This window comes from Manis javanica, chromosome 9, assembly GCF_040802235.1.
Source record: "Manis javanica isolate MJ-LG chromosome 9, MJ_LKY, whole genome shotgun sequence".
NCBI lineage: Eukaryota > Metazoa > Chordata > Mammalia > Pholidota > Manidae > Manis > Manis javanica.
In genome coordinates, this window is record NC_133164.1 from 14,830,313 (window position 1) to 14,845,379 (window position 15,067).

The 15,067-nt window shown below is 35.8% G+C and overlaps 1 protein-coding gene across 2 annotated transcripts in view; it reads right to left on the bottom strand.

The window, feature by feature from the left end:
• The window catches only part of GPC6 (glypican 6), a 1,055,520-nt gene that overhangs the window by 497,267 nt on the left and 543,186 nt on the right, over positions 1-15,067 (bottom strand). The gene's annotated exons all lie outside the window — the stretch shown is intronic.

Sequence of the window (15,067 nt, forward strand, 5' to 3'; positions counted from 1 at the left end):
TTATATCCATATTATGCTGATGGTATAGCATGTATTCACATTATATACACATAAAATAATAGACAATAAACCATTCTTAGTAATAGTAAAATGCACTTTGTTCCTAGTCGATAAATACTTTCTAATTGCTTATGCAGTTTTATTTTCTCAATAATTAAACTGAATTTTCATTATCTCCATTGAAATGTATGCCCCCAATGACACTAAATCCATGACTGGCTAAATAAATGCTCTAAAGCAAAAGGGTCCCCATGGGATGAACAGGTTTCAGCGGCCACCTGCATTCTTAAGATCCATGCATATCTCTGTCTTAGCACTTATCTCCCTCCGCTATTCATTTGTCTGGTTCCCACTTTGGAAGGGGAGCTCTTTCAAGGCAGGTCTAGGCCTTATTCATCACTGGACCCATTATACCTGCCAGAGAATTAGTGTTCAGTAAATGTTTGGTGAATGAAGAGATGAATAAATACATAAACTGGTACATCCTATGCATTGCTAAAATGACCCCCAGCTAGCCCTACTGATTGCCTTTTTCATGCCTGGTTTGTTTTCAAAGATTTCTCATAGGAACTAAAGCATGGGAATAAGACCTTTCTTTCAATTGTTCATTCATGACAACAGCCTTTTTTTTACTCATGGGCATGAACTATTAAGTCCTCTCAGAGGAAATTATTTTAATTACAGAAATCAGAACAGCTTAATTGTAAATGTGCAATGTGAGCACTTTACAAAAGAGATTAGTTGCTTTTCTCTTTATTTCTTCCTTTTCTCTTTAATAATTCTTATAACTCACAGAAGAAAAAATTCTCAAGATTTCAGCATTCTAGCACATCTTTCTCTTCCATTTGGCTACACTTAAGGAAATCTACAGTGTGATGCTTGAAGACTGAAAACCATACTTCTTTCCACTAATAATTCACTGAATTAAATTGTGATCATATAGTCAGTAAGCCTTTGGATAGATGAGTTATGAAATTTGAAGGGAAAATATGTGTAAAAGAATAGTTGCTCAAGTAACTATAGAAACAGTATAGGTATCTATATCTCCATACAGATGGATGATATTGATATAAATATTCTGGAAATCTGAATACGAATGAAGATTTATTACTCTTTGACAGGTCTCAAGCTAAGGGAATGTATGGCTCTTTAGTCTATATTCAATCATTAATCTTTCAGTTTGCTACAGTGTCTTTCTGCTTGAATGTCCCAACAAACATAAAAAGGAGCTATAGTTCTGTTGGGCAACCACATGCACTGAATGTTTAATTTTATTTTTGAGAAGGAGAGCTAGAATTCCATAAGGACCTATATTACATCCTTTTCCAAAGTCATCAGAAATTCAGGACACTATTTACAATAAAGTGGGAGATGTCATAACATAGGGATATATTTCCTTCCTGCTATACCAAACATAATAAGACTCAAAGAAAGGCAAAAGGTAGTCTAACAGCAGTAATACGATTCATTCAATATCTAGCATACCTAACTTGCAGTGGTACTTGCTCTGAGGAATATTAAAGATGGGAGGCATGTTCCTGCCTAGGGTATGGACTTACAATCTGCAGGTTAAGAAGTCCCATTATGCCGGAAAATGTCATGAAAACTTTAAAGCAACACATGTAGAACAGAACTCCACATGAACATGGGAAAAGCTTAGTCTAGAAGTTCTTCAATAAAACTGAGTAAAAATATAAAACAAAAAACTGATAAGGCTGAAAGGACCTTCCTGGATACACTAGAGGTGGCAGTGAGTAGGGTTAGCAAGTTTTGAATGAGGTAAGAGAGACACTTTGATGGGGAAAGGAGGGGAAGGCATGATGGGTAAGGAAAATGGCATAGCAACTGTCCAAACAAAAAAAAAAACCCTTTCATGTGAATCAAAGCTTGAATAAATTGGCTTGAATAAAAGTGGGCATTGAGTTGGGACTAATGACACAGGGCAGCAAGGTGAACAAGAGATTGAAGACTTAAAGGCCAGACTGCTGACATTCAAGTCTGTGATTGACAGGAAGCTAAGCGCCTAGTGAATATTCCAGACTATTGGAGTAGCTGACAAGCAATATATTGCTGGGATTTATGAACAGGACGCTGACTTAATGAAAATGGCATATGATGAAATGCTCTTAGGATGCCCAAAAGCAGGCACAGAGCCTAAAGGCTGGAAAAGTTGCTCTGGGTGGGCAGCACCCTACCCTTGAGATAATCTGAGTTTATATTTCAGCAGAAACTGAAGCAATGGAAAGGAAGACATATAAGTGGGAAGCGACATAGAAAGGAAACAACCTACAAGAGGCAACAGAGCTATGGTGCTGCTCCAAATTATAAAACTCAGTTTTTAATAAATTAGTGTGTAGGCTCACTGTGTGCGGAAAAGGAAATCAACTTTACATGCAGTAATGAAGACAAAGGACGAATTTGAGGCTGCAGATAGAAGTTTCCACAGAGTTTCCTTTGGTGGAAATACTCTGATATATTTGTAACGTCTCAAGTACAAATATATCTATTTCTGACTCAACAGTATAGAGAGAAAATGAAACTGTGTAGATAAAATCATGGGATGCTGACATTAAATTGTTTGCCCCCTGAAATTGAGTCAAAGCTGTGCTGAAAAAACTGCTAACCTGATATTTTGGGCTCTCTTGAAGGAAATGACTTTGACTCCCACAATAAATCTGTTTACATATTCTAAATTACTTTAATTAATAGAATTATAAAATAAGTCTAAAGTCAGCTCTCTGACACTATTCTCTCATGAGCCTGGGGGAAAGCTGTGTGCGTCCAGAACCTGGTGGCTACCATAGAGCCAGCCACTTATGCCTGATTGATCTGATCTGGTATATTCCAAAGGGAAACCCAATAACAAACCACAATTTGCAGAGTGGCAATGAAAATATCAATTCCTTACCAGCAATTATGGAATAGGATCCTCTTTTAAAGCTCTTTCCTGAGAGTGACAGGCATTTTGGGAAGGTGAATGCTAGCTATGCCAACTGGTTGTGTACCATTCTATGCAGCCAAATAGTAATTCATGAAAACTTTATTTTCTCAGTTTCTTTTAAGAACTATGTGCTAAAATATTTTATGAGAAAGCTGAGAGAGACAATACTTCAGGGATTTATACCTTAAAAGTACCTCTTTACCAAAAAACTGTGGGAATACCCAGAAACCTATCTGAATAAATTAGTCATGTGGCTTTCAATAATTCAATCCAGGAATGGGCCCCCTTTATGAGTCTTAGGATCCCTTTTTAAGAGCTAAATATGTCAGAGCCCCCGATGACAACAGTTGGGCATTTTGTTTTGTTTACTACTGATGTGACACCTACATACACTTGTGAAGTCCTGCATGAATTAGTCTCACCCATCTCCCCATGGCAGATTGAGAACCACAGATGAATCCATCCGCAGTAATTTATAATTTTCCCGATGCTCACTGCGCTTAAGGGACATGGGTAGTTCCACCTACAGGGCCTTTGAGGGATGGGCAAAAACAAATTTCTCGATAGAGGGTCTATGTTATTTATGTCAGGGTTCCAGTCAAGGTCCAAAATGCATTACTCAATGATAGGATCTTTCTCTACTTTCCTCATAACCAGAGGAACTATATGAATGATCAACCACAAGAGTTTAGACTTCCTGGAGTGACTGTCTAAAATTCTTTGCCTTAAGTAAAAAGATAAAAACCTTAAAACTATTTGTTTGCACTGTCCAATATGTTACACACTAGCCATGTGTGGCCCTTGAGATATGACTAGTTCCAAAGTGAGATCTAAGTGACTTAAGCAAGTGACTTGCTATAATTGCAAAATACACACAGAAATTTGAAGAATCTCACCAATAACTCTTCTGTTGATAACATTTAATACAATGTTTTGGATTTATTGGGTTAAAATTTTATTGTTAAAGTTAGTTCACCTGTTTTATTTTAATGTGCTTATAGAACTACACACACACACACACACACACACACACACACACACACATACTTTACATCTTATAACCAAGGGGTTTTATACCAGGTTGCTGTATTCAGGTAAAAGCTTTAACTCTGTGGAAGGCAGTGTGTACCAGCATCAGCTCTTGTTCCCAGGTTCATTATCTAATAAATGGGCAGTAACCATACCTATTTCATAGGTTTAAATATAAGAATTAAATAACAATGTGTGAGAAATACTTAGCATAGTGGCTGGCAAGTACCCAGTAATGGTGAGCCTCCATATATCCATTAGACAGTAGGAGAATTTGACAGTGGCAATGATGTTATGATGCCATTGGTAAGAAAAATTCTAAGCCTGTGCTTGCTGAGGTCTCTTCTGGCAAGAGAAAACTTCCAGCTGTGTATATTACAAGGATGTTCTTGAAGACACTGAAGGGGAAAATTCTTTTCTAATCCCAACATCAGGAATAGTAGAGGTTTATTTTTTTTCCCCTTAGCTATCAGTTTGCTTTAATTTGATTAAAGAACATGGCTAACAGAAAGTTTAAAAGAGGGGCTGAAAATTCAGATGTGAAGAAGTTAATAACCACATGTGAAGTTCACTAACTGCATGCTCAAAACATAGATACTATTCGCACATAAAATATTTAGAATATTCCATATTTAAAAAAATGAGCTTCTTACCATTTTTTTTCTTGAAACATGGCTCTATTTGTCATTCCCTGTTTTCACTTTTAGTAAAGACAGAGGTACAGAGAAACATTTCTCCATTATAAGAAAAAGAGCCACATATTGGGATAGATGGCAACCAAAATTCACTTCAGAATTAGGCCAACGACCGGAGTACTCAGACCTGTGTCACCCTGGAACATAGATGCTCAAGCTAAAATGAACTCAGTCTAAACATTCTTTAACTCCAGCTGATTTTTGCCAGGCAGGACACAATGCATAGATTAGTCATATCTTCAGAAATTGTAGAAATCCACCTTTCCTATCAGTCCTTCCCATTTTAAAACATTCTTTGAAATTTTAAAGAATTCATGCCAAATAAAACATGTCTGTGAGCTAGTTAGAGACAAGGTCTACCCGTTTGCAATCTGACTTAGATGGAGATTTTCAGCCCAAAAGGAAGTATTGCCCAGGGAGTTCTAATGAACATTCTTCTGTCAGCCCCATTCCTACCCTCACTTTATGTCTATACCTTTTTCTTTCCCCTTTTGAAAACAAAACAAAGACTGTTCCTAATTTTTGTAACTGACTGGAGTATAAATCAATTGATCAATCAATTGTAATAGTTAAATACATTACAAGGAAGTCACGGAACTGTTATGTATGCTAGCATTCAGAATGCACAATAAGTTAGGCTAAACACACACATGCACATACCCATAAACTACTTAAGACAGCTGGTTCTTTCTCTTTGTAAGAATGTCCAGGGGGAACTGTTTGTGAAACGTCCCCAGTATGTTGGCAGCAAACAAATCTGATAGGTTGTAAAAGAAATCTTTACGAAATAAGAGTAATTTTTAAAGAAATGCTATTGATGTGGAGTGTGTTAAATATTATAATGTTAAAGTGAAAAAAAGTAAAATCCTATCTTAAGCATCCCATGTGATTTAACAATATATAACATAAAGATATATTAGAGGCATAAAAAAGAAGTAGAAACACAAGCTTCTGACATTAGTTATTTCTGGGTAGAAGGAATTTAAGATTATTTTATTTTCTCCTTTATACTCATTTGTATGTTCCACATTTCCTCCTTTTTGAATGAGCCCATATTAACTGAATGGTCAGAAAAAAATATGTGAAAATGCACAAAATTATTTTTTCGGACCACCAACAAAAAGTAAAACATCCAGGCGATTTAAGCCAGAGTGACAATTTCAATTGAACTCTTGGTAATTTGAAGGGATAAAAAAAGTCTGTTTGGCTTGAGTGATTAGAAAATTCATTTCATTTCCCCAATTCTCTTGTCCTTCCAATCACAAAACAAGTGCCAACGTATAAACTGATCAAGAGGGAGACCTTGGTGAGTTCAGAGTCAAAGGTTTTACAATTTATTTAACAACTGGTATATCAGACTGTTGCTGGAAGACAGCTATCATTTTAACAGTGGAACAAAAAAAATCTGCACAAATGGATGGAGACTTTCAATGGGGATTCTATCTGCCATGCTAGCCAAGATGTCAGGGTGCCATTCTCTTCATTCCAAAATAGATATTTCTGATATTTTATGGAAATAGTCTCATAAATATCTTATATAGTTATTTTCTGTCTACAAATGCAGTGGGATATCATCAGGTTTGTCTTTTCAATAGCATGCTTTATTTTCAAGTACTCTTTAATTCTTCTTGGCCCAGTTTCCAGTTTGAGCAACAAAACCCCGAGAGAAAAGGAATGAAGGCTTCTGCAGAGTGCTCAGTTCTCTATTTTTTAAAGCCACATAAAAATCTAATATTTCTTATTAAATGCTGTCCATTTTCACTGAAGAGTGTGAAATAAAGATTGCCTTACATCTAGATATACTTTTATTAAGAAAAAAAAATGTGTTTTTAAAAAGCCAAAAACAAATGCGGGAAGTTTTAACACCTACTATTTAAAAATGGCTCTATTTCTTTATGGGGAGACATATAGTTATACCTACCAAGAATAGTAGGCCGAATAATAATGTTTCTGTAATTAATATATTTGTGAAAGCTTCAAATGTTGAATGAATACACTTTTTTGATTGCCAAAATCCTAAACCAAATGAACACAGGAAAGGTCACCTTCCTGGCTTCTTAAGATGTTATGAATTAAAGAAGCTAAAATTTCCATAAAAAATCCAGCTATCTGCTCAGTATTAAATATGACAGTGGCATTTTTAACACACAGCACATTCCTGCAAAGATGAAAATGAATTTTTAAATATCTGTTTATGCCAGCCACTTATGTGTCAACTGATATTAACTTGGAGTACCTATTGATTCAGGCTACAGTTTTACTTACATCTGAATGTCAAAGTCACCATTATCCTATTACTGATAGTCTGAACTGTCCATTTTCACTCGTGGCTATCTGATTTAGATAAAAGGAAATGCAGAGTTCTGATACTGTGTGAGCTGAATATTTTCTTCTAAGAATCAGGGATTGATTCTTGCAGCTTGCATTATCACCCACCAAGACGAAGAGGTAAGATGCATAGACACGAAGGGGAATAACCCTTGCCGGCAATCAGAAAGATAACGATGGAGAAAATCTATGGTATGTTATAACATAACACCCCCGCCCCCTATATTTCTTACAATCAAATATCTGTGTGACCTAATATTTCATTTAAAAAAAATTCCAGTATGTCATACTCCGATATAAGTCCTGCTTCACTATGTCAGCACTATTAATGCAATATATCTGTCAAGCTTTATTAAAATTCTTTTTGATGTGTATCTTGGCTCATAAACCTCTACAGTACACTGATATTGCCTCAGAGAATGTCCTTGTAACATTGAATCTCTGAAGATGGGACAATAAAAGAGAAATCCTCCAAACTTTCAAGTTTGGCCTGTGGGATCACAAGACTGCATAGTCTCCCAGCAGAGCTCCCAATGTGTGTTTGCATGTGTAAGTAATTACTGCAAGACTATTGTTCAAACCTTGGTTCACAGAACCTTCTGGTATGAAAGGCCTAAGAAATGCATAAATGCATCCAGAGACAAATATCCAAGCACAGAGTCAGTGTCGCACTGGGATAAAATGTCAAGTCCGTTTTTCTTTATCAAGTCATTTGAGAAGCAGCCTTCTTGAGTTACAGCACTAGTTTTATCCTTGGGATTTTTTTATTTGTGTTGTACCTTAATTGGCACATTTCACCAGTGGATGTTCCCTATTAGTAACAAAGACATCTGCCTGTAGCACACATTTCCCATGCCCCAGAGGAGTTCTTGCACTTGTGGGGCACAGACAGGCAGTAGACACGCCAATCAAAATGGGTTTAGGAGGGCCCACCGTGGATGTAAACATAGAGAACGCAGCCCCGGGGGAAAAGATTGGGGCAGGAAGGCACAGAAACAGGCAAAGGGAAACTACACACAGAGAAGAGAAAGCCCAAACAGCCAATAAAATCAAGCAAAATATGTTCATTATTTTCCTGTTCTTCACATCGTTCTAGAACAGTACGTCTCAAACTGTTTGAGGCTTGAATGATCTGAACAGTCTTTGGCTGCTTATCTTCTTTTTCCCAGTATATCATGACCTGATACTTGATTTGACGGAGCACAACTAAGATGCCACATCAAAGAGACTCACCGTGTAAGGGTGACAATGGTCAAGGAAGGGTCTACTTCTGATGTCTTAGATGCTGGGGCATTGTGGAGTTGTGCTAAAGAGTTTTAAAAAGCTTTGAATTTTTGTACCTAAGGATGTAGAACCATAGTAGCCTGCTCATAAATGGACCACTCTTTGTTCAGCCAGTTCTAGAATGTGTGGAGATAGAAGCATTAACTTCTCAACCAATTAAAATCACTTTGCTCAAACTGAGATTGCTAAAGTTAGTAGCATCCTAATTGCCAAATCCAAAAGTCTATTTTCTCTGCTCTTCCTGCAACATTTGATACTGTTAATTATCCTTTTCTTGAGATTCTCCCTCCCTTTACTTTCAGGACAATATTGCTTTTCTGCGTCTCATTATTTGTCTTTCTTTTCTGCATTAAATATTTATATTCCCTGACATTTCATCTGATCCTCTTCTCTTCTTTCTCTAGCTGAATGTTACCATCATTTGCCAACAGTTTCAGTTTATATGTTGGTGATTCTCAAACCAGTCAGCAGGCAGAAAACTGTCAGTCAGTGGAAACAAACTGTGTCCCAGGAACTGTGCTTGATGCTAGGGATGCATCCTGAGAAGCCATACCATATGGATCCTACCATATATATACCAGGCCAGGTCGTTGGTTTGCTCTCCAAATGCATCTTTAGTCTGTTCTACCTGCTTTGACTCAGGTCTCATTCCTGCTTATCTGAGCAATTCAAATAGCTTCCAGTTACTGCCCTGCCAGAAGTCTCTCTTATTCCGGTTTACCAGGCCTATGGACCATCTTTCTAAAGTGAAAATCTGGTCACAAATGACTTTCGAACAAATCTTGGCTGCTACCCTTGCTTATGCAAAATTCTTTAAATCCCTTAATTTGAAATAAAAGATTGAAATAATATGATCCAAATCTACCTCCTTTTCTCCTCTCCAAAAAAACCATGATCTTTCATGACTCGTGCTTTTGAACCTGTTCGGACCCTGGCAAAAAAGCCCTACATTTTTTCTCCCTCTGTAAGACCCTATTTATTCTTTAGGTCTGACTATAACTTACTCAAAAGAGCCTTTTGCAGTTTCCCAAGGCAAAGGGAGAGATGCATTTATCTTGATTAACAAAGTATAGTTTCCATACCTTCACCTTTTCCAGATCATTTGCACCACACTTGAACTTGTGAATAGACTGTGATTTCCTTAAGGACAATGCCATTCATTGTTATTTTCTCTGTTTTATCTTATAGAATAATCTGGCACATAGTAGGTGCTCAGCACATGTTCATCTCTCAAAAGTATTAGATGCTTCTAACCACAGAAAGTTGTTTTTTTCTATTTTTGTTTTCTTTCGTAGACAAAATAGAAATACACAACATCATTAGTGAAACAGTTACTATCCAAGTGTTCACTTTAGGTCTCCAGCCTTATCTTTTGCTGTTTATTCATTGTCTTGTGCTCTAAGCCTCAGGAATATCGCAGGCTTGTAGCTCCCTGCACACGTCATTTGGTTCCGTGCTTCTGTGCTTCTTTCTGCTCAGCTGTTACCTTTGCCTGACGCATCCTTCACCATGCTAAGTGGCCTTGTCATCTGTCCCATGCCCACATGTCCTTCAATATGGGGTTCATGCTGCCATATTCCTGCTTCCCTGCACCTCATGATGAAGCTAGGTGCTTCTCCTTTCTGTTACCAGAACATTTATTGCATAATTTTCTCATTATATATTGATTTTGTTTCTGCCTCTCTCCCTCCAATTAGTACTTGCAAGTACTTTAATTTGCTTAGTCTTGTATCTCAAGAACTTAACAGCAGGACTTGCCATTTAAAGCACACTGAACAAGTGCTTACTGATGAGGGCTGAGCTAAATCTCTAAAATGGCTCTACTTTTGCAAGAATTCACATTTGGATCAGATGAATGTTGGTTATTATATCCATCCCATCAACTATAGGGGAAAGGAAAATTGTAACTCTTAGGTACAGCATAGTCAGAATTGTGGTTCCCAAACATTTTCCAGCTATGTTGCTTTAGACAGAGTTAAGGAACCCCTTAACCTCTCCTTTCAATATGAATAAAACTTCAAAATTGGATTCAGTGGGGAGAAAGGAGCTCATTTTACTGGAATTCCAAAAGGTTGTGTAATTTTAAAATAAAATAGCCTAAATAAGGCATAGGTATTAGAAACAGACATAAGCTACCAATAGAACAAGAAGAAAGGATGCACAGATAGCTTTAGTATATTGCAAATAAATGGCTTAATTTCCCTCAATTTTTACCCTCTTCTTGACTCAACTATTTTTCACATTTATATTTGCAAGCTAAGGATTTTTCAAGAGAACTAATAAGACAGATTTTAATGGTTTAACTCAATATAACCAATTCTTTTAATCAAAATGAGACTTTCTTAATTCTCTACACATATCTGTATAATCCCATAGACTATTACTGAGGTAAAATGTTCTTTTCTTCTTCTGACTTCCTTATAATCTTGCTATTTCCAGTGCTTATTACAATACTTGGGTCATGGTAAAATCCACACATTTTCAATGAATTATATTAATAAGCTACTTTTGTTATGTCTTCTAATACTAATATCATTTTGCTACCATTTTTATCATTAAATTATTTATTATTGGCTACAAAGTACTTTATAAATATGATATGTCCACACCACCATCATAAAAGAGTAAGTATATATTATTTACGCTGACTTAAAAGTTGTAAACATAGAATCATTATTGAAAATTTCAAAAGGTTTATCTATTCTTCCTAACACAGTATATTATTGAAGCAACCTACATTGGAGAATCATAAATTACAGAATAGAATGCACTAACCACAAAAGAACTATAAAAAGATTTCATTCACTTAAGTAAGGCCTTTTTGTGTTCCTTTTTGTTTCTGGGTGTCTCTATAAAAATTAACTCCAATTGAAAGATTACCACAGAAGAAACAAAACAAATAATTCATTTGATAGCTATGACTGGTGGTCTTACTTTATATTTTAAAGCTTTCCTATCACAAACAGCTAAATAGAATACCATTTGTCTAGTAAATTACATCCACGAAAAATTCTTCAGATTGGTTTTCCAGTGTAATCAGAGAATGCTCTGATTGGATTATTTCATAGCCTTCATTTCATCAAATTAGATGATAATTTTTTTCAGCCTTATAGTCCCATCAACCACATTTATTGAAAATTGACACTGCTTATTGCTTTCTAGGCACACTTTGTTAATGCAAGGCTGTTTACGGAGGTGCATGAACCAGTTAAGAGGCTCTTCATGTAAAACAACACTTGAAAGCAGACAAAGGCAGGTGTCCATCAATGAGAAGATTCTAGTCTTATTAAAGACTAAAAAGCCAGATATTCTTTTCAAAGGCATGACCTACAGGGAAGAAATATTTTAGATAAACAGATAGATAGGCAGAGAGAAAGAGATACACGACTGTATTTGACTGTAGTTCAAGTTCTATGGGTCTACTCCCTAACGTGGCTGGACTGAATCAATGAAATGACTTGCATGGTTAATGTGGAGGCTATTGGAATAATGTAAAGTTTTTACTTCCAGAAGTCACTTCTATTAAAGCAGAAAGATATAAAATTTATGTCTTCTTTGCTTAAATAGCATCAAGATGCACCTGGGAGAACACTATAGGGTCCTTTCCACATGGCCTTCATGATGAGTAATTGAAGCCAGGTGTAAGCAATCTGTTAATATCTTTTTACGTAGCCCTCTTTCTCTGTGCTTCACAGTGCCTGATAAGCCTTCAAAGGGACTCCTGGCATCCATGTTTCCACTCATGAACTGGTATTTACAAGGGGTCTGGGGGTGGCATTTGAATAAAGGGACAATGCTAAAAATAGTCTCATCCTTTCTCTCAAGTTTACTATATTATAAAAATTTGCTTTTATCTTCATTTTAGAGCTTTACCTCCTAGGCCTACCTGATCTCAGTACAATATGGAGCATGGCAAGTGAGTGGTTAACAAATTCAGAAACAGAAAAGTCTAATCAACAACTGAGGGTAGCTCAGGCACTTGATCATATCTGCATAGATGAAAATATTCATGGATGAACAATGGCAAAATATCCCACTTTAACCTCTTTCATAAAAAAAATCTTACACACACACATACACACAGCTAAAGAAATAGAATATTATCAAAACTTTGGAAACCTCTGTATATTCCTCCTTTATAATATCTCCAGATCTAATCCAGAGTGATGACTCTGTGTTCATAATTTTAAACTGTGTTCATAATTTTAAAATTTTTCTCCATAGTTTTATCACATATATTTTTATTCTTAAGTAATATATTGCTTAATTTTTCTTTTTTTGAACTTTATCTGGATAGTATGTATTCACAGGGGATTTGGTATTTCTTCTCTCAAAGTGACATTTCTGTGATTCACCCACAAGGATGTCTACTCACTTATTCTCAGTGCTCCATGGGATTATGTAGTGTGATGAAATCACCATATATGCATATGGAACATCTGTGATATTTCTACTTTTTATGTTATTGCAAACAGTACTACCATGAACATTCTACATATATACCTGTACACAGTTTCTCCAGAAGTGGAATGACAGTTTTAGGATATACACTTCTTTAACAGTACAGTAACAACATTTCCAAATTGTTGCCCAAAGTAAACACATAAACTTACATTTCCACAGGTAAAGTATGAAAATTTACTGATTGTCCATATCTTCTCAATACCTGACACTCTCAAGAATAGTAATTCATATAGAACATGAATCCTGGCTAACTCATCATAGATATTCACCCCAGAAACATATTATACTTCTAAGAATAAGATTTCTATAGTTATAGTTTTTAAAAATTAATGTGTTCCCTTTAGCACCTACAAAAGATAATGTTCAAAGATGGCAGGAACAAGTTTTTAAAGATAATTATGTTGATGCCTATAAATTAGTTCTCCATTTTTCTAGTAAGGAAATTCCCTAAAAAGTTGTGTCAAAACATTTGTGTCAAATTGCTATGTTTTGCCAATGAGATAAATTTTCCAGTCAAAACAATTAATTAGAAGCTATTAATGATGCCTTCCAAGATTTAAGAAGCCACTGAAAGAGAAGAGAGAAACTGAAGGGAAAAAAATAATTCCCCAAACCAAGAGGTAGGAGATTAGCTAGTGATTGATTTCCATTTGGGATTTTTGCCTTGAATTCCTTAAACTCTTCTGCAATCGTTTCACCAACTTTAAATCATTCAATCAATAGATCACAAGGAGACTTCAAAGTTGTGAAAGGCTTAAGCCTCAAACATCATTCTTGCTTCTCTTCTTAATATATTTGGTCCTTGACATATTTTATTCTTATTACAAAAAATAGTTTGGGTTCTGAAAATCACTAGCACCCAAATAGTCCTGGTAGATCTATTTCTGGTTTAGTCAATTACAGACCATCTAATCATTAGGTGAGAAAGTTCATTGGTAGAAAACTTATATCCCTGAGTCATAAATTATATGAGAGATATCTGTGAGAAAAGGACTTGTTCACCTTCTTTGAAACTGAGGCTATATATCCACATATCTATCTATCTATCTATCTATCTATCTATCTATCTATCTATCTATCTATCACTAATCAGAAGGTGGTACTTAGATGTTCATCATGGGATTTATGTTTTGAATAAATTAGAGCTAATGAAACTCAGGTCAGACAAGCCAATACATGCTAGAATGGTTAACATTTCATGGTTATGTGACCTCAAACTACATGGTGAACCCAGAGCAACTGCTCTTCAAATAAGTGTTTGTCAGGAAGGATCAGGGGAAGCAAGATCTTGGTTGTACTGAGTACATTTCCCACCATGTCTGGGAAAATCATTAAGGATTTCACTTTGCTGGCAGTTGATCTATAAAGTCAGCCTTTACCATGAAGAGTAGCGCATTAGATTTTGAAAGACAAAGACCTCAGCCTGAGAGTCAGCGAATGAGGGAGGGGAGGTGCCCTCTCGAGGCAGTTGTTAGTGCCATTCTTTAAGAAACAGGAATCAACAGCAGGTGTTTTAGATACTTTGCTAGAAAATATTCTCATCTCACTGGAACCTCCCCAGACCAAAATATACACCTTGAAATCTTACTCTCAAGAAGAATCAAGATAAACAATCCTCAATGTTGCATGTCTCACTCCACGCTTCACATTTCTTACCTCATGTTTCTTAAAACCTGGCTGTATGCTTTAGTACTCAACAAAAGTAAAGGCTTCAGTTTGAAGACTCTGTAATTGAAGGTCCTTATTTTTGACAGTAAAACCTATCTGCTCATGAATATAGATAATACATATTTACCTTTTGTACTTATCTATATTTTACAGACTTTCTCAGATGATATTTCCTAATGCTATTCCACCGGGCTGTCCTTATTAGTCTACTTTGGGGCTGTAGTTCCTTTAATATGTAGAAAACACTTGATTGTCAATGATAAAAATCATCATTTTTAACACAGAGCTGTTTGTCCTACCTATTAATAAATTCCTTACAGTTTTCCTTTCCAGAGCCTTCTTTCAAATAATATTTCCTTATGCTCAAATAAACTTTTTAGGAATTGGTAATCTAAAAATGGATTGCTATGTATTTTAAAAATAGTGCCATAGAGAAACATTTTTAAGGACTTAAGTGATCTTTATGCCAAGATGTATATATTGAGATCAAAGTAGAAAAAAATGGCAAGATAGTACCAATAATTATGAAAAAAGAATTTTTGGCACAGACCAGCACTAAGAAACTAGTATTTGGCAATAATCTTTGTACAAATACAACCTTCTTTGGTTGGCATACAACAGTCCTGTTATGTATTGTTTTTACTTTACCTCTTTAAAT